Source organism: Hyperoodon ampullatus, assembly GCF_949752795.1.
Source record: "Hyperoodon ampullatus genome assembly, chromosome: 6".
Classification (NCBI taxonomy): domain Eukaryota; kingdom Metazoa; phylum Chordata; class Mammalia; order Artiodactyla; family Ziphiidae; genus Hyperoodon; species Hyperoodon ampullatus.
Window position 1 is genome coordinate 103,894,286 of NC_136919.1, and position 20,878 is coordinate 103,915,163.

Genomic DNA, 20,878 nt, shown 5'->3' on the forward strand with positions numbered 1-20,878 from the left:
CTGCAATGCTTCTTGTTTCAAACGGATTTTCTCTGGCTCCTCCTGAACACGTTCTGAGGAATCATCGACCTCTTCGATTTCTGAGGAGGAAGGACTCTCTACTGTCACAGTCACAGGAAATTCTGATGGACCTGAGTGTCACAAGAAGAAGATAGGAAACCACAGAGTTGTTAAACTAAAGTGCAAAAAAAAGAAGACAAGATTGTATAAAAGACAACACAAGCCAGATACCAAATATCCAAATATTAGAGGACATTTAACAAAAGTGATCTGAGGTATCATTATTTATAAATGTCTCTCACTGCTCTTTAGTGTAAAACAGGCAATGACTAAGTAAAAGTACAGTAACTTATTTTTGCTATGTTACTGTACAGACCTCTGTTGTACGTGGTTAGGATTAGTAATGGGAATTGCCCATATTATTTTATTAAGTTTCTTTCACAGAAGCCAAGTGAAGATCCAAGGTCAACATTTTTTCTCAGATCAACTTTATACTGCAAATGAAAAATTTATTCTTCACCATCAGACAAAAACAGACTGGAAGAAAATGTAGTTTTTCAGAGGAAAATACATCAGTAAAGGGACTGATGAATAATCAGAAAGTCAACATATCTAAGCTGTGAATAATAGACATTAGAATTTAAAAAAATAAATCACATACACATACACAACTAAAACTGACCCATCAAAAATTTCATCTTGGGACTTCCGGATAAGATGGCGGAAGAGTAAGACGCGGAGATCACCTTCCTCCCCACGGATACACCAGAAATACAGCTACACGTGGAACAACTCCTACAGAACACCTACTGAACGCTGGCAGAAGACCCCAGACCTCCCAAAAGGCAAGAAACTCCCCGCATATCTGGTGGGTAGGGCAAAGCGGAGAGATTCCCGCACAGAGGATCGGTGCCGAGCGGCACTCACCAGCCCGAAAGGCTTCTCTGCTCGCCCCCCGGGGTGGGCGGTGCTGGAAGCTGAGGCTCGGGCTTCGGTCAGAGCGCAGGGAGAGGACTGGGGCTGGCGGCGAGAACTCAGCCTGAAGGGGGCTAGTGTGCCACAGCTGGCCGGGAGGGAGTCCGGGAAAACTCTGGAGCTGCCGAAGAGGCAAGAGACTTTTTCTTCCCTCTTGGTTTCCTGGTGCGCGAGGAGAGGGGATTAAGAGCGCTGCTTAAAGGGGCTCCACAGACGGGCGCGAGTCGCGACTGAAAGCGCGGAGCCCAGCGACGGGCGTGGGACGCTGGGGCTGCTGCTGCAGCCGCCAAGAAGCCTGTGTGCGAGCGCAGGTCACTGTCCACACCGCCCTTTCGGAGCCTGTGCAGCCCGCCACTGCCGGGGTCCCGGGATCCAGGGGCGGCTTCCCTGGGAGAACGCACGGCGCGCCTCGGGCTGGTGCAACGTCACGCCGACCTCCTCCGCTGCAGGCTCGCCCCGCACTCCGTGCCCCTCGCTCCCGCCCGGCCTGAGTGAGCCAGAGTCCCCGAAGAGGCTGCTCCTTTAACCCTGTCCTGTCTGAGCGAAGAACAGACGCCCTCCGGCGACCTACACGCAGAGGCGGGGCCAAATCCAAAGCTGAGACCCAGGAGCTGTGAGAACAAAGAAGAGAAAGGGAAACCTCTCCCAGCAGCCTCAGAAGCAGCGGATTAAAGCTCCACAATCAACTTGATGTACCCTGCATCTGTGGAATACATGAATAGACAACAAATCATCCCAAATTGAGGAGCCAGGAGTCAGTGCTGTGCCTCTGAGGTGGGAGAGCCAACTTCAGGACACTGGTCCACAAGAGACCTCCCAGCTCCACATAATATCAAACGGCGAAAATCTTCCAGAGATCTCCATCTCAACACCAGCACCCAGCTTCACTCAACGACCAGCAAGCTACAGTGCTGGACACCCTATGCCAAACAACGAGCAAGACAGGAACACAACGCCACCCATTAGCAGAGAGGTGGCCTAAAATCATAAAAAGTCCGCAGACACCCCAAAACACACCACCAGACGTGGACCTGCCCACCAGAAAGACAAGATCCAGCCTCATCCACCAGAACACAGGCACTAGTCCCCTCCACCAGGAAGCCAGCACAACCCACTAAACCAACCTTAGCCACTGGGGACAGACACCAAAAACAACGGGAACTACGAACCTGCAGCCTGCAAAAAGGAGACCCCAAACACAGTAACATAAGCAAAATGAGAAGACAGAAAAACACACAGCAGGAGAAGGAGCAAGATAAAAACCCACCAGACCTAACAAATGAAGAGGTAATAGGCAGTCTACCTGAAAAAGAATTCAGAATAATGATGGTAAAGATGATCCAAGATTCTATTTCCAAGATCCAAAATCTTGGAAATAGAATAGACAAAATGCAAGAAACAGTTAACAAGGACCTAGAAGAACCAAAGATGAATCAAGCATCGATTAAAAACACAATAAATGAAATAAAAAATACTCTAGATGGGATCGATAGCAGAATAACTGAGGCAGAAGAACGGATAAGTGAGGTGGAAGATAAAATAGTGGAAATAACTGCTGCAGAGCAAAATAAAGAAAAAAGAATGAAAAGAACAGAGGACAGTCTCAAAGACCTCTGGGACAACATTAAATGCACCAACATTCGAATTATAGGGGTTCCAGAAGAAGAAGAGAAAAAGAAAGGGACTGAGAAAATATTTGAAGAGATTATAGTTGAAAACTTCCCTAATATGGGAAAGGAAATAGTTAATCAAGTCCAGGAGGCACAGAGAGTCCCATACAGAATAAACCCAAGGAGAAATACGCCAAGACACATATTAATCAAACTGTCAAAAATTAAACACAAAGGAATCATATTAAAAGCAGCAAGGGAAAAACAACAAATAACACACAAGGGAATCCCCATCAGGATAACAGCTGATCTCTCAGCAGGAAATCTACAAGCCAGAAGGGAGTGGCAGGACATAATTGATGAAGGAGAAAAACCTGCAACCAAGATTACTCTACCCAGCAAGGATCTCATTCAGATTTGATGGAGAAATTAAAACGTTTACAGACAAGCAAAAGCTGAGAGAGTTCAGCACCACCAAACCAGCTTTACAACAAATGCTAAAGGAACTTCTCTGGGCAAGAAACACAACAGAAGGAAAAGACCTACAATAATGAACCCAAAACAATTAAGAAAATGGGAATAGGAACATACATATCGATAATTACCTTAAATGTAAATGGAGTAAATGCTCCCACCAAAAGACACAGAGTGGCTGAATGGATACAAAAACAAGACCCATATATATGCTGTCTACAAGAGACCCACTTCAGACCTAGAGACACATACAGACTGAAAGTAAGGGGATGGAAAAAGATATTCCATGCAAATGGAAACCAAAAGAAAGCTGGAGTAGCAATTCTCATATCAGACAAAATAGACTTTAAAATAAAGACTACTAGAAGAGACAAAGAAGGACACTACATAATGATCAAGGGATCGATCCAAGAAGAAGATATAACAATTGTAAATATTTATGCACCAAACACAGGAGCACCTCAATACATAAGGCAAATACTAACAGCCATAAAAGGAGAAATCGACAGTAACACAATCATAGTAGGGGACTTTAACACCCCACTTTCACCAATGGACAGATCATCCAAAATGAAAATAAATAAGGAAACACAAGCTTTAAATGATACATTAAACAAGATGGACTTAATTGATATTTATAGGACATTCCATCCAAAAACAACAGAATACACATTTTTCTCAAGTGCTCATGGAACATTCTCCAGGATCATATCTTGGGTCACAAATCAAGCCTTGGTAAATTTAAGAAAATTGAAATTGTATCAAGTATCTTTTCCGACCACAATGCTATGAGACTAGATATCAATTACAGGAAAAGAGCTGTAAAAAATACAAACACATGGAGGCTAACAATACACTACTTAATAACGAAGTGATCACTGAAGAAATCAAAGAGGAATTTAAAAAATACCTAGAAACAAATGACAATGGAGACACGACGGCCCAAAACCTATGGGATGCAGCAAAAGCAGTTCTAAGGGGGAAGTTTATAGCAATACAATCCCACCTTAAGAAACAGGAAACATCTCGAATAAACAACCTAACCTTGCGCCTAGAGCAATTAGAGAAAGAAGAACAAAAACATCCCGAAGTTAGCAGAAGGAAAGAAATCATAAAAATCAGATCAGAAATAAATGAAAAAGAAATGAAGGAAACGATAGCAAAGATCAATAAAACTAAAAGCTGGTTCTTTGAGAAGACAAACAAAATTGATAAACCATTAGCCAGACTCATGAAGAAAAAAAGGGAGAAGACTCAATAGAATGAGAAATGAAAAAGGAGAAGTAACAACTGACACTGCAGAAATACAAAAGATCATGAGAGATTACTATAAGCAACTCCATGCCAATAAAATGGACAACCTGGAAGAAATGGACAAATTCTTAGAAATGCACAACCTGCCAAGACTGAATCAGGAAGAAATAGAACATATGAATAGACCAATCACAAGCACTGAAATTGAAACTGTGATTAAAAATCTTCCAACAAACAAAAGCCCAAGACCAGATGGCTTCACAGGTGAATTCTATCAAGCATTTAGAGCAGAGCTAACACCTATCCTTCTCAAACTCTTCCAAAATATAGCAGAGGGAGGAACACTCCCAAATTCATTCTACGAGGCCACCATTACCTTGATACCAAAATCAGACAAGGATGTCACAAAGAAAGAAAACTACAGGCCAATATCACTGATGAACATAAACGCAAAAATCCTCAACAAAATACTAGCAAACAGAATCCAACAGCACATTAAAAGGATCATACACCATGATCAAGTGGGATTTATTCCAGGAATGCAAGGATTCTTCAATATACGCAAGTCAATCAACGTGATACACCATATTAACAAATTGAAGGAGAAAAACCATATGATCATCTCAATAGATGCAGAGAAAGCTTTGGACAAAATTCAACACCCATTTATGATAAAAACCCTGCAGAAAGTAGGCATAGAGGGAACTTTCCTCAACATAATAAAGGCCATATAAGACAAAACTACAGCCAGCATCGTCCTCAATGGTGAAAAACTGAAACCATTTCCACTAAGATCAGGAACAAGACAAGGTTGCCCACTCTCACCACTCTTATTCAACATAGTTTTGGAAGTTTTAGCCACAGCAATCAGAGAAGAAAAGGAAATAAAAGGAATCCAAATTGGAGGCATTCCTATATACTAATGATGAAAAATCTGAAAGTGAAATCAAGGAAACACTCCCATTTACCATTGCAACAAAAAGAATAAAATATCTAGGAATAAACCTACCTAAGGAGACAAAAGACCTGTATGCAGAAAATTATAAGACACTGATGAAAGAAATTAAAGATGATACAAATAGATGGAGAGATGTACCATGTTCTTGGATTGGAAGAATCAACACTGTGAAAATGACTCTACTACCCAAAGCGATCTACAGATTCAATGCAATCCCTATCAAACTACCACTGGCATTTTTCACAGAACTAGAACAAAAAATTTCACAATTTGTATGGAAACACAAAAGACCCCAAATAGCCAAAGCAATCTTGAGAACGAAAAATGGAGCTGGAGGAATCAGGCTCCCTGACTTCAGACTATACTACAAAGCTACAGTAATCAAGACATTATGGTACTGACAGAAAAACAGAAATATAGATCAATGGAACAGGATAGAGAGCCCAGAGATAAACCCACGCACATATGATCACCTTATCTTTGATAAAGAAGGCAGGAATGTACAGTGGAGAAAGGACAGTCTCTTCAATAAGTGGTGCTGGGAAAACTGGATAGGGACATGTAAAAGTATGAGATTACATCACTCCCTAACACCATACACAAAAATAAGCTCAAAATGGATTAAAGACCTAAATGTAAGGCCAGAAACTATCAAACTCTTAGAGGAAAACATAGGCAGAACACTCTATGACATAAATCACAGCAATATCCTTTTTGACCCACCTCCTAGAGAAATGGAAATAAAGACAAAAATAAACACATGGGACCTAATGAAACTTAAAAGCTTTTGCACAGCAAAGGAAACCATAAACAAGATCAAAAGACAACCCTCAGAATGGGAGAAAGTATTTGCAAATGAAGCAACTGACAAAGGATTAATCTCCAAAATTTATAAGCAGCTCATGCAGCTCAATAACAAAAAAACAAACAACCCAATCCAAAAATGGGCAGAAGACCTAAATAGACATTTCTCCACAGAAGATATACAGACTGCCAACAAACACATGAAAGGATGCTCAACATCTTTACTCATTAGAGAAATGCAAATCAAAACTACAATGAGATATCATCTCACACCAGTCAGAATGGCCATCATCAAAAAACCTAGAAACAATAAATGCTGGAGAGGGTGTGGAAAAAAGGGAACACTCTTGCACTGCTGATGGGAATGTGAATTGGTACAGCCACTATGGAGAACGGTATGGAGGTTCCTTAAAAAACTACAAATAGAACTACCATATGACCCAGCAATCCCACTACTGGGCATATACCCTGAGAAAACCATAATTCAAAAAGAGACATGTACCAAAATGTTCATAGCGGCCCTATTTACAATAGCCCGGCGATGGAAACAACCTAAGTGTCCATCATCGGATGAATGGGTAAAGAAGATGTGTCACATATATACAATGGAATATTACTCAGCCATAAAAAGAAACGAAACTGAGCTATTTGTAATGAGGTGGATAGACCTAGAGTCTGTCATACAGAGTGAAGTAAGTCAGAAAGAGAAAGACAAATACCGTATGCTAACACATATATATGGAATTTAAAAAAAAAAAAAAAATGTCATGAAGAACCTAGGGGTAAAACGGGAATAAAGACACAGACCTACTTGAGAATGGACTTGAGGATATGGGGAAGGGGAAGGGTAAGCTGTGACAAAGGGAAAGAGAGGCATGGACATATATACACTACCAAACGTAAGGTAGATAGATAGTGGGAAGCAGCCGCAGAGCACAGGGAGATCAGCTCGGTGCTTTGTGACCGCCTGGAGGGGTGGGATGGGGAGGGTGGGAGGGAGGGAGATGCATGAGGGGAAGGGATGTGGGAACAGATGTATATGTATGACTGATTCACTTTGTTATAAAGCAGAAACTAATAAAAAATAAATAAATAAATTAAAAAAAAAAAAAAAAAAAGAAATGAAATTGAGCTATTTATAATGAGGTGGATGGACCTAGAGTCTGTCATACAGAGTGAAGTAAGTCAGAAAGAGAAAGACAAATACTGTATGCTGACACATATATATGGAATTTAAGAAAAAAAATGTCATGAAGAACATAGGGGTAAGACAGGAATAAAGACACAGACCTACTAGAGAATGGACTTGAGGATATGCGGAGGGGGAAGGGTAAGCTGTGACAAAGCGAAAGAGCGGCATGGACATATATACACTACCAAACGTAATGTAGATAGCTAGTGGGAAGCAGCCGCATAGCACAGGGAGACCAGGTCGGTGCTTTGTGACCACCTGGTGGGGTGGGATAGGGAGGGCGGGAGGGAGACGCAAAAGGGAGCGGATATGGGAACATATGTATATGTATAACTGATTAAATTTGTTATAAAGCAAAAAATAAAAAAAAATAAAATAAAAAAATAAATAAAAATTTCATCTTCTCACCACCCTTAAGCCAAAACTAGGGCAACAATTCTCCCAGCAAGCTTCACTGCCACTGCAATGTTGTTCAATAGGACATTTCCAAACATTTAAAAACTGACCTTGCCACAACCCCATAAAAGTCTACAGATCATAATGAACTGTGCTGGGATTATATAACCACGCAGAAGACAAGTCACTAGGACATCATTTTGACAACAAGCAGCAAACCCTGCAGCATAGGAAAACCCTAACAGGAGAATGAGGTGCACACCCCTCTCTCTGGGAATGCAAGGCCAGGACTGACACCCAAGATGCTCTTCTCTCAACCTCAGCAGTGGTGCCTTTCACAGAGCAACTATGCAGTCTCCCAAGACCACTGGGAAGGAGAATCTGATACTGACAGTATTAGCTTGCCATGAGGTCATAAGCGAGGGAATGTGTGTGGCCTTGGTGAGAGAGCAGAGGTTTGGGAGATGTTGCTTTATATTGGCTTTCAGATCAGCAATTTGTACATATAGCCCGCAAACAACGTTTCTTGAAAACATGTGAACATTCTTGAGTATGACAGCTCCATGTGAGGGGTCAGAAATGGCAGTCAAGTTCGTTTCTCTGGGTAACAGCTGATTTGCGGACTGGAAAACAGGATTCCTTGTTTACAGACATCACCACAAGGCTGCCCGTTGTGTGCCAAATCCACACAACTACACAGTTGCATTGGGAGAGCGACCAAACATGTTTTACGTGGATTTATTTCAGACAGGGAAATGCTTCTTGTAAGGTTCTGTCAGTTTAAAAAGCAAGAAGAATGACCATCCACCTTTCCCAATTCAAGCCCTATATATCATAAATATGATAGCTACACACCACCAACTGATTACATACATCATGAGCTTTGATGAATGGAAAGCCTCTAAAAAGATATCAACAAAACGAAGTTAGATCTTCATGTAAATACATCACCAGTTAAACCCAGTTAATACAACTATTTAGTAGTATGAACAGTATCCATAAAGAATTGTGTATAAAAATAAATAAGCTCAAAACAAGGACCTGGAGGGCTCTGCTACGGAGAAAACAGAACAGAATTCAGCCTACTGGCTTGGTAATAACTCTCTGAACTGCTGAGAGGCCCCTTCAGCTCCTATGTTCAGGATGGTTGAGATTTCAGTCTCACTTCTTTAAATGGTGATATTAATCGTTCTCTAATTTACCACCCTGTGTGACGAGGATGGACCTGCGATTAAGTGTCTCAGGAAGAAGATAGGAAACCACAGAGCTGTGAAACTCAAGTGCAAACACTGGGGATTCAACACTATAGTTTATGCAACAGCAATTCACATTACCATTTGCAAAAAAGTAGTCGGTTGTCCAGTGGGGATTAGAAACATCCATTTAACATGAGCAACTGAACAGATATTTTACACAGTAACTACTTCAAGTACTATTTAAAATCAATTCTCTTTGTTTTCTTAAGGAATTGTTAATCCCCGATTTCGTGATTACTACCAAGTAAGTCACCTGAAGATCATCTAGAGCCATCTCTTTCACTTAGCAAGCCTAAAGCTATAATTCAACCATTTTATTTACTGTTCTGTGACAAAAATTACTATGAACAGCTATCCCCTGGATAAGAAATCAGGTAATGCTAGTCTGACTCACTAAAACTGATTTACTGAATTAATAAGCCAGTTGATTTAGAATAGGTCTAATGCATATTTTTCATCCATTTTGCATTAAACTATTTCCCATGCCTAAAATGTCTTTTTTCCCATTCGTACGTATCCAAATTCCTACTTCTGTGCTGTAGGGCTTCGCTCAACTACACCTGCCTTTAATGAAACTTTTCTCACATGCACAATTGGTGATCATTTTAGTCTCCTCAAGACTCCCACGGAGTTACCTCTGTTGTGACACTTGAGAAACAACTTGAAACTCCCAATTACTTTTAATGTTTCTTCCTTAGAGGGCTCATTAGGCAGAAGCCATGTGTGAGTTACCTTTTTTCCTCTACACAAAGCACCAGAGACCACCCACATAATAGAAGTTCCAAAATAAAGAACTCTAAATGACTGAAAAAGACAGGGAATGCGAACAGGTTACCTGTTGCTTTTTGCACTTTCTGCAGGACACAATGGCCGGAAACCAGGCACTCCAGGTGGTAGCGGTTCAGGAGGGTAACATTCTTTACCAGCAGAGTGTTTCCTTCCATTACTTACAGGCTTCTTTGCGGCCAAGAAGACTACGTTTGACAAAGCGTGAAAAGAAGGAATCAAGATGCACCGAAGGTCTACAGAGCAACTGTCACACGTGTACACGTCGAAAGGAATCAAAAAGGCACTTGACAATGATGCCAAGCCCATTAAAAAGAGAATCGGTTTTGTACAAAGTTTTTACATAAGCCAGCATTTTAAAAAAATATAAGTTCTCTACAGTAACAAGTTATTTTAACTAAAACAAAAGTATTGAGATGTGCAGAAATGCAAAAATAAAGTTTAAAAAAAATCCCAAAGTATGATACATTTTATGTATCATGCAGAAACACTCAAGTTTCCTGAATCTTAGAACACCTTTGGCATTTCTGAATCTCAAGGATACAGAAACACAGATACACCCATGACTTCTGCCAAACAGAATCTTCAGAAGTAGACCAAAAGTTAAATTTAAGATGAATTTTTCTATGTAAAAACAATACAAGTTATAAGGCTGCAAGTTGCTGGGGGTAGGTGAGTCAATTTTACCCTCCTATAAGCCTGTCAACCTTCACTGCTCCTTTGATTTCATATAGAAAACACACAAAAAAACAAATGAAACCCACTGGATGAAAGAGTGAAATGTGGAGACTTACCCTATATTTCAGTAGTAAAGAGGCAAGTATCTTTATATGAAACATTTGGTTGCAAAAACTAGACCTACGTGTTAATATTTTACTTAGAACAAGACATATATTAAAATTCACATTTAAATATTTAATTTGAATTTACTGAAAACAAACATCATAGGTTAAAATGGTTACATTTATCCTTCAAAGCTACTATATTTTATGTTATTTTATTTATTTTAATAGATCTTGATTGGAGTATAATTGCTTCACAATTCTGTGTTAGTTTCTGTTACACAACAAAGCGAATCAGCCATATGCATACACATGTCCCCATATCCCACCCTCTTGAGCCTCCCTCCCACCCTCCCTATCCCACCCCTCTAGGTCATCGCAAAGCACCAAGCTGATCTCCCTGTGCTATGCTGCTGCTTTCTACTATATTTTAGCAGCATTAGGATGCAGGGTAAAATGGAGTGTATGCAGTAATATAGGACAAATATTTCATAGAGTGTAGCTTATTGATAATCACCACACGATCCTGTGTGATTTACATGCCTCTTAAAAATATACAGGAGGGCTTCCTGGTGGCGCAGTGGTTGAGAGTCCACCTGCCATGATGCAGGGGACATGGGTTCGTGCCCCGTTCCGGGAAGATCCCACATGCCGCGGAGCGAGTGGGCCCGTGAGCCATGGCCGCTGAGCCTGCGCGTCCGGAGCCTGTGCTCCGCAACGGGAGAGGCCACAACAGTGAGAGGCCCGCGTACCACCAAAAAAAAAAAAATATATATATACATATATATATAGGAGCTCAGTTCATTTTGTGCTATTTTACTGTGTTTTTTAACTTAATTGCCATCAAAAAAAATGTTTGTATGCATATGGTTTGTATGTGTATACCCTTCCTTTACTTTCAGAAACTAATGCAAATACATTTGTATTAAAATTTTTTTAAATTACACTTTTCTTGTTAGGAGATTAAAAAATTTCTAATAAAAGTTCCCATCTTTTATTAGGCATACATAAGTACAATATAAATGTGACACAATTCACACCATTATTTCACCCCTATACTCACCTGGATCTAGGTATATACCCAGATACTGATTTGGCTTACCTCTCTGTCTCCAAATAACTGAGGCAAATACAAAAAAAAGCCCAAGAAATAAAATTACTCTTAAAAGAGCTCAATGAGCTTGTATACTTCAGTTACATTTCCACTTTGTTTAATCATGCTAACTAAAAAAAAATGTTTAACTGTTCTCATTCCATGATGCCCTATTATTCTGTACTAATTTTACAGAATTCCTAATGTGTTTTACATATACATGTTTTATTTATATATATTTCCATTTCTAATATCATAGCAAAAGTCAATGTAGCTATTTTAAGAATGCTTTACATATGATATAAATTTTTAATAATAATATCTAATTAGTGTGATATCACAAATCTTAACTTCTTTGAATGTACTATTTGATTACTAAAATATCACTCTCTTGAAATAACAATTGGCAGACGATCATAAGCTTTTTTTTGACTTCATAAACACTCTTAACAACTTATTTAATACACTATTGTCCAAGCAAGTTGATGAATAGAGAATCAAAAACATACAACTCTAAGTAGAAAAAAAAAAGCTGTATTTATGAAGATGTTTACAATAGTTTATTTTAGGTTATTTCCAATTTTTCACCAATTAAAAAAATTGACCTACTCAATGAAACCTTGTGAATGCAATGTTAAAAAGTATAACTATGAATCACAGAATTTAAATTTAGTATGAAAAGATAAGAATGGCAAATTATATTGAAGCTATGTGGAATTATGTTTATAGACAGCAGAAAGAGAAAATAAAAATGTAAATATTGCTTGATAGGATAATGGGATTAGAGGTGGTCTTTTAAATTTTTCATTTTTATGCTAATACAATACCTTTATAAAACCCAAAAATCTTCAAACAACACAGTTTTTAAAAATTGTGGTAAACTACACAAAACAGAAAATTTATAATTTTAACCATTTTAAAGTGGACCGTTCAGTGATATGAAGTCAACACATTTTTTAAACTTTCAGAGGGCACCTGAATAAAAGATGTGTTGTCCACTGGTGATTTTAATGTATCTGGTATATAACTAAAGTCACCACAAAACTCTTTCTGGGAAATTGGCAGATCATAAACATAAAAAATTTATTTTGCTTTTTATTAAACCTTATTGTTTTGCTGTTTCAAAATTCAAATTTACTCACAAGAAAGAGTCAGTTTCATATTAGATTTGGTTTCACAAATGCTGCTCCTGCTATTCATTCTTATCACCAAAAAAAAAAGACTATTTGTGACTAACGATCATATGTTACAGAAAATAAAAAGTTAAAAGGTTTTCAATCTGCATATCTGGGAACCTAAATTAAAGCATCACACAACATTTTCAAAAACAGAAAAGCCATTTGATTTGACTAAAATCTTAGTTTTAAGATGGCAGAAAGTACCTTGATAATTTTCTTTTAAGAAAGAAAGAAAACCAAGCCATTAAAGAGAAATTCTTCCGAGAGAACTGAAACATGTTGTATACCTCTCTGACTTGGCACTCCTTCCATCTGGAGAACTTTTTTGGTAACTGTTTTCATCACAGAATGATCTAAAGTAAAATGAGTTGAAATTAGAGTAATTATTTTCCAATGAGTGGCTATTTCCATTTCAAACCAAAAGCCAACTAATTATTGCTTTTCCCATAAATTTAAATATGAAATCTACATTATATAATTATACACTTATTTCCCCCTTTGTGTATTCTAATTTCTTCCTCAGAAACCTAAGATGCCATCTTGCAGACTGCCCACAGTGGCTACTATTTTGGCAGCAGCAAAGGTCAACTTTAAACATTTTGCATCTAAAGTGGCTTTGGATACCTTTGGATACAAAGTACAGTCTGAGCACCGTCCAGACGCTTAGATACCTAAGGAGCAACTAAGATATCAAACCAGGGCATCCAAGATAACAAACCAAGTCCTGATATTCCCTCAAAAGCTGCTGCTCCCATCAGCCCCCTTCTTCTAAGTGATACTACCCAGTTGCACACATAATCATCAACGACTTGTCTCCTTGTTACTATTTCCTTCATACCTCACATCTAACTGCAGGTCTCGATAGCTACACCCTCAAAACACAACCTGAATTCAACCACTTTTCACTTAATGCAAACTTCCAACCTAACCTAGGCTGTAAACATCTCTTATTTGGAGCACTGTGATAGTCTCCTAACTGGTCTCCCTGTTCCTCTTCTTTTTTTTTTTTTTTTTTTTTTGCGGTACACGGGCCTCTCACTGTTGTGGCCTCTCCCGTTGCGGAGCACAGGCTCCGGACGTGCAGGCTCAGCGGCCATGGCTCACGGGCCCAGTCGCTCCGCGGCATGTGGGATCTTCCCGGACCGCGGCACGAACCCACGTCCCCTGCATCGGCAGGTGGATTCTCAACCACTGCGCCACCAGGGAAGCCCCGTTCCTCTTCTTTATCCTCCCAATTCCCTTCTCTATACCAGGTCACCTTATTCAGATACTATTTGGATCATGCCTTTTTCCAGTTCAAACCCCTCTACTCATTTAGAATAATCCACATCTTTACTCTGGCCTTCAAGACTTTACAAGAGCAGACCCCTGGCTAGCTCCTTGACCTCATGTCATACCACACTCTTCTTCACTCGGTACTCTGCCCAGATTGGCCTCCTTGCTTTTCCTTAAATACTCCACCCACCTACATGCCTACATACTCATTGCCTCCTTGTCCTGGAATGTGCTTACTCCAGATCTTCCATCGCTTGTTCCTCTCTTCATTCAGGTCTCCGTTCAAATGCCACTTCTCCAGTGAAGCTGTCCCCTAACAAACCTATCCAATGGAGTCCTACCTGCTCTCCCTCACTCTCCTCACATTAAGATATTTTTGCACTTCCTACTCTCTAAAATTATATTACTTATCTGTTTACTCATTTCTATCTGATCTCCTTCACTAGAATGTAAGCTCCATGAGGGTAAGACTTTTGTCTGTCTGGTTCACTGCTTTATCCCTAGTCCCTAAACCTGTATCTGGCACACAGAAGATGATTAAAAAATTACTTGTGAATCTGACAAATGAATAAAGTACTCCTGGCAAGAATTCAGAGGTTGCACAGGAAAGAAATAATGCTCTTGGTGGAAGCAGGCTTAGTATCTAGGTTCACCTCTACTCAGAGTAGAGATAAGAAAAATTTACAAGTATCATTCACTTTAATTAGTACATTATCTGCTAAAAACATAAGGGAAGTGCAACACTAGAAAAGTACAGTTGAAGCTTGAACAACATGGGTTTGAACCTCACGGGTCCACTGACACACGCATATTTTTCAATACATATGTACTATCGTCCTACATGATCCAAGGTTGGTTGAATCCACAGATGTGGAACCACTGACTATAAACTTAGACCCAGATCTTCAACTGCGTAGGGGTTGACACCCCTAAGCCCACGTTGTTCAAGGGCCAACTGTATATGATGAGGAAAGTTAAACACATTAAGTTTTAAAAAACTGTCAATACCTGAACAAATTCTTTTTGTTTTGCTATGTGTTTATCAATTTAAAAAAAGTGACCACATACCAACAAGCAGATTTTTTCTTATATCCAGAACGAGCAGAGTTCTGTTGGTTTCAAGGGCCTTTAGTAAAGCCTTTGCTCCTTCACTGGTGAGGCCGCACTGCTGCAGGTCAAGTGTTTTCGATGAAAGACAAAAGGTCACTTGCTAACTCTACAGATTTAACATATAGACAACTCTCATTTTCTCACGTGTGGAAGAGTCCTGCACAAGACAAGTCATGGCAGGTTTGTAATTTTGGGTATGGAAAAAAACAGAAACATATACGCACACACATAATGCATAATCCAATTTAAAAACCTCTTCTTGGATGTGCAATGATAAAGCCCTGGCTTTAGTACCAATAAATCATACAACATATTTTACAATTACAGAACTGAAGAATAACTGTATATAACCTATGAGCAAAAAGCATCACAAAATGAATCTCAGTTCATAATTAGGCAAGGGCGGCAGGGGCATGTAAACCTCACAAGCAAAACCTGGTGGAGCTCAGAAATGCACTGCATTCTTTTGATCATGATCTTCAGCTCCAAATCACACTTGAAACTAGTTCAAAGGGGAAAACAAAATAGAAGAAATGTAATAACTGTTAGTTTTAGAGGAAAAAAAGACAAGTCTAAGAGGATACAAATAATAAAAACTTTAAACAATGTGTGAATAGAGAATACATACTAAAAACCTATCATGAAAGTATGATGGTCAAGAACCCTCGCAGTAAAAGGTCAGACAAAAACCAGAAAAACTGATCATGAATTCTAGTAGTTCTGGGGCTGAACAACCTACTCATTTAAACCAAAGGGATCATCACTAAAGCACAGGTATTAAAAAAGATTACATGAAAGCAAACTATCATGAGTCTTTTGTTTAAGTGTTGTGTGGACCATCACATTAAAATAACTGGAGTCTTTCAACACCCCCATGACACATAGAAATAGCAAGTCAGACATACGGATCTGACAGGATATGATACAACCCTTACAAACTCTCACTACAGAAGAATGGACACAGGGTATAATTAACCAAATAGTCAAATTAATACAAACAGCCAGTAAACCTCACCAGTAAATCAAATGAATACAAAATAAAACAACATGTGGTTATTCTCCTATCAGATGAAGCCAAGATTCTGTAAGAAAAGCCTTTAAATAATGTCTGTACCCTTTGGATCCAACAACTCTCTTTCTAAGAATTTAACCAAAAGAAATAGTCAGAGATATAGGTAAGGATATATATCAGAGTACTATTTGTAACTGAAAAACTGGACAAAGCTTATATACAAGAATGGATAAGCCATGTGCACTGTGGCATATTCATATAATGGAATACTGAACAATCACAAAAAATGATGTAGGAGATGCAAATTTACTGACTTGCTAAAATGCTCATACTCAATTAATTGAAAAAAGTTATAAAATTTGGAGTAATCCCACTTGCATAGAAAATGGAGAGGTACTCATTTTTGTAGTTTTACATTTTTTTACAAGTGCTACAGGCCAGTGTTTGTGAGAGGCAGGCTTCACATCTACTGTTGGGGTGGACTACAAATGGGCATAGCTTTTCTGGGTGGTAATTTGGCCATGTGTATCAAATGTGTTAAAAATATGTCACACTTAGTCATTCCACTTGTAGTGCCTTATTCTACAGAAGTAATCCCGATGGACACAGAGGTGTATATACAACGTATTCACATTGTTTCTGACAGGGAAAAGCAAACTGTCTAAATAGAATTGCAAAGAATTGATTAAACGATGGGACATCAATACGACGCAATACTACATGATACATCATTAAGTGAAAAAAGCAGGAATATGAAATAGCAAGTATACTACAATTCTATTTTTGTAATCCCTAAGTGTACATATGTATTTGTAGAAAAAAAAAGACTGAAAGTATATACACCAAAATGAACAGTGATTATATCTGGGTATTAAAATTATAGGTAATTGTTCTCGTTACTCTGTATTTTCTATAAAGGATATATGCAACTGTTAGAGAAAGTTTAAAAGCACAATAAAAGCTATCAGTAAAATGAGGCTTTAAAAAATCCTATCACAATAGTATCATGCCAAAAGCTAAGCATATTTCATATCAAAAAATCAGTATTTTCAATTTTAGAATTTACCTCTAAGCCATAAATCCTCACTAAGAGATTCTGCCAAAGCACTTGCACCCAGGTCACCAATGAGCGTGTTGCAGTTCAGAGTGATGCGCCTCAAACCAGCCATGCAGTCAAGATCAGGTCTCCTGGAATGAAGACTCTCAGCCCAGGTTTCTTCGTGCCTTCTGGTAGTCTGATACTTCAAAGATTTAATGGGATGAAATTAAGATGCTTGAATAAGGAAACAGGGTGTGCCTGAGTATGGCTTATTATGTCAGAGATTTACACACACACACATATCAAGCATATATGCCAGGAGCATCAACCTGAGAAATTCAACAGTCACTTCTGGTTTACGAGTCCAGTGACCCAGATTCTGCTCGGTCAGTGATTAGATTCTAGCCACTGGATTTCCTGTTTCTGAACACTTATGTAAAGTTGGACAACTCAATTACAGTCTATGAATTATTTTCCTTATCTTCTAAGTCAGGGAAATGGTTCTAAATTCTATCTTTGCTGAGGCCCTATATTTCATCATCCTGTCCTCCAATGGCCTCCAAACACCTGACTGGGCAAACCATAAGAAAACTTTTTAATATGCATCTTATTTATTAACAAATTATATACACAAAGCTCCATACATATAATTTATGTACATGATAAACTACACAGATTTTTTAAAATAATACAAAGGTAAAAATGTTCTAATATTTTCTTTTCCTAACTCCTAAGGCATTATTTTATTTTACTTATTTTTTATAAAGATTTATTTATTTGTTTGTTTGTTTGGCTGTGCCGGGTCTTTAGTTGCAGCATGCCGGATCTTTTAGTTGTGGCATGTGGGCTCTTAGTTATGGCAGGCACGTGGGATCTAGTTCCTTGAGCAGGGATCGAACCCAAGCCCCCTACATTGGGAGCACATAGTGTTAACTGCTGGACCGCCAGGGAAGTCTCAAGCATTATTTAAAAAACTATATTTACAAAATGTCTCTCACATGCTACCTAGGGTGTGCACACCAGCTTTAGAGGCCTGGACTATGCAGAGCCAGTTTGATGTGCCTTGGGAGAATAAGGGTTTGACCTTTAAGCAAAAGTACTGTCTTGAAGACATTCAATTCTTTATATTCATAAAGTAAATTTTGGTAACAGGGAACACTGACTGTAAATGAAAAAAGTCTTATTACATTCCTGAAAAAGTAAAAGACTCAAAGTGCCTTTGTTACTCTAAAAGGAAAATCATGAGTGTCATTTTTCTATTAACAATAACTTATTAAAGCTCCAAGCAGGAACAATAGCAATCACTTACACAGTGCTTAGTATGGTCACTAGCTATGAAATGGGAGAAAGGGAATTTGAACCTAGGCCATTTGGCTTCCGCACCCAAGTTCCTGACTGTTTTCTACCTCAGGGGTCAATGGACTTGCCCTGTATAGGCTCCAAGAATTTTTCCATTTTTCAAATCTAAATTTAAACATTTCCAGATTTGTGGGCTCTACAGTTTCTGTTGCAACTACTCTGCCCCACTGGTGTAGGGTGAAAGGAGCCATAACTACCATGTAAACAATGGGTGCGACTATGTTCCAGAAAAACTTCCTTTACAAAGCCAGGCGACGGGCTGGATCTGGCCCACCAGCCAGAGTTTACCTATCCCTGATCTGCACCATCAAACTATTAAAAAGCCTTCATGTCAAATTATTAACTAACTTTAGGCCTAAATACAGTCATTATAACCACTGTAAAGTTGTTAAGGCATTATTTTAAAAACTGTATTTACAAATTGCTGATGTACTGACTTTTATTAGTTTAAAAACTACAACAGCTAATAAACACTTGATTCATTTAAGTCTTGAAGACTATAATGGCATAGTTTCTTCACAGTATTACAATAAATGTTTTCAGTAAAAAAAATACATAAAACTATTATTAGGTATTATATATTAAATCTCTTATTTCTAAAATTAAGTGGACTATCTTTACTAAATGGTAGAATCCCGAACTGAAAACTGGTCATATTCTTTCAGCAAAATGAAAGCTGCGCTCACATGTATCAAAAGACAAAAATTAGGGCTTCCCTGGTGGCGCAGTGGTTGAGAGTCCGCCTGCCAATGCAGGGGACATGGGTTCGTGTCCCGGTCCGGGAAGATCCCACATGCCGCAGAGCGGCTAGGCCCGTGAGCCATGGCCGCTGAGCCTGCGCGTCCAGAGCCTGTGCTCTGCAACGGGAGAGGCCACAACAGTACCACACACACACACACAAAAAGACAAAAATTAACTGCCTTCTGTATCGATATATTAATGTGTTTCAATCACATATGTTTTCATGAAAGTTTAAACATAAAATCACCTTTCAGATCTAGGCCATGGGATCTGCTCCCTGCCATGTCAGAATACACCCCGTGAAGTTTACTTAACTTGTCTTAAGTGTGATAGAATTCTTTATACCTTGACAAATAACTAAAAGGAAAAAAAAAAAAAACCCACACACAATAAGATGAAGAGCCTATACATTTGTCAATCTTGACTTATTTGCTTTTCTTGAGTCAGTTGGAGGTTTATAGCCACATTCTCAAAATCATTAACTACAATCTTCCCAAACAGGTAATTGACGAACAGATGCATTCTAAAACTTGTCAGTAACAAAGTGCTATTCCAGTTTACAGCAACAGTTTAATTCTATTTAGATACTAAAACTGAATACACTCAATACTGCAAACTTTATTCCCAACCACTCAGCAAAGTACTACATACCTTTTCAGATATAGGAAAAAAAAGAAAAAAAGAAAAAGCATACGATTCTTCCTATTTCCATTTCCAAAGATACATCCCAATCTTAATGATCAATCAGCAATTTAAACGTCAACTATAAACCCAGTATACTGCTGCTATGCAGTGTACTAGAGCAATAGGAGAGAGAGGACCTCAAACCCTCTGTTCCCTCAAATTCAAAGGCAGGCTTCCTGACCCCTCCAGACCACTACTGGACACAGGGAAGGCACACTAATGTTTCAGGACCCCAACCAACAGTCACCTGCTTTGTGATTACTTCCATGACACACCCTCACCAACACCACTGAGTTTGCTGCTCCTACGGGACGTTACATGTATTTACTATTTTAACACATACCACAGTGCATCATAATTATGATTGCAGATAGATGTTCTAACAATTTAAAGAGAATGATGACTTTTTTGCTCTTTACATCTTGCTATTTCCCTTCCCATAATATTTCTTGAAGCGAAACCATAAAATATACACAAACACAAAAAACAGAAAACATACAAAACGTGTGCTTTGCACCTTAACGCAAACTTAAGTAAAATTAGTTCTGACAGTATCCAGCATGACAAACTTCCATGGTACAAATGAGAATGGACCAAGGTTTGAGCAGGTACAGGAGACAATCCAGGCATGAACACCATCAAGGAAAGGTAGACAGGAAGTAACATGGTGTGTAGGAAATCACGAGACCAGTCTGATGGGAAGAGACTTAAACAAGACTGAAACTCACTTTCTAAACCTCCATCTCCAATTGGACAATTCGCAAGGACACAGGTGCACCAAAGTGGCCAATTTATTCAATCCCTTTAATATGGAGGAAGAGTTTAAAATTTTACTGGTTTAATTTGCCCCAAAAGCAACTCTCAACAGTTATGGCCTCTGTCGTCGGAGCTTTGTATGAA

The 20,878-nt window shown here is 38.8% G+C and overlaps 1 pseudogene across 1 annotated transcript in view; it reads right to left on the bottom strand.

The window, feature by feature from the left end:
* LOC307054874 (centrosomal protein of 78 kDa-like) overlaps positions 1 to 20,878 on the bottom strand; it is a 34,642-nt pseudogene that overhangs the window by 13,524 nt on the left and 240 nt on the right. The window contains exons 2-9 of the transcript in view: positions 20,707 to 20,780; positions 19,565 to 19,651; positions 17,222 to 17,419; positions 15,102 to 15,239; positions 13,046 to 13,111; positions 9,755 to 9,991; positions 8,515 to 8,564; positions 1 to 131 (exon numbers count right to left, since the gene is read on the bottom strand). The product of the transcript in view is annotated as a centrosomal protein of 78 kDa-like (transcript). The remainder of the gene's footprint in view (positions 132 to 8,514; positions 8,565 to 9,754; positions 9,992 to 13,045; positions 13,112 to 15,101; positions 15,240 to 17,221; positions 17,420 to 19,564; positions 19,652 to 20,706; positions 20,781 to 20,878) is intronic.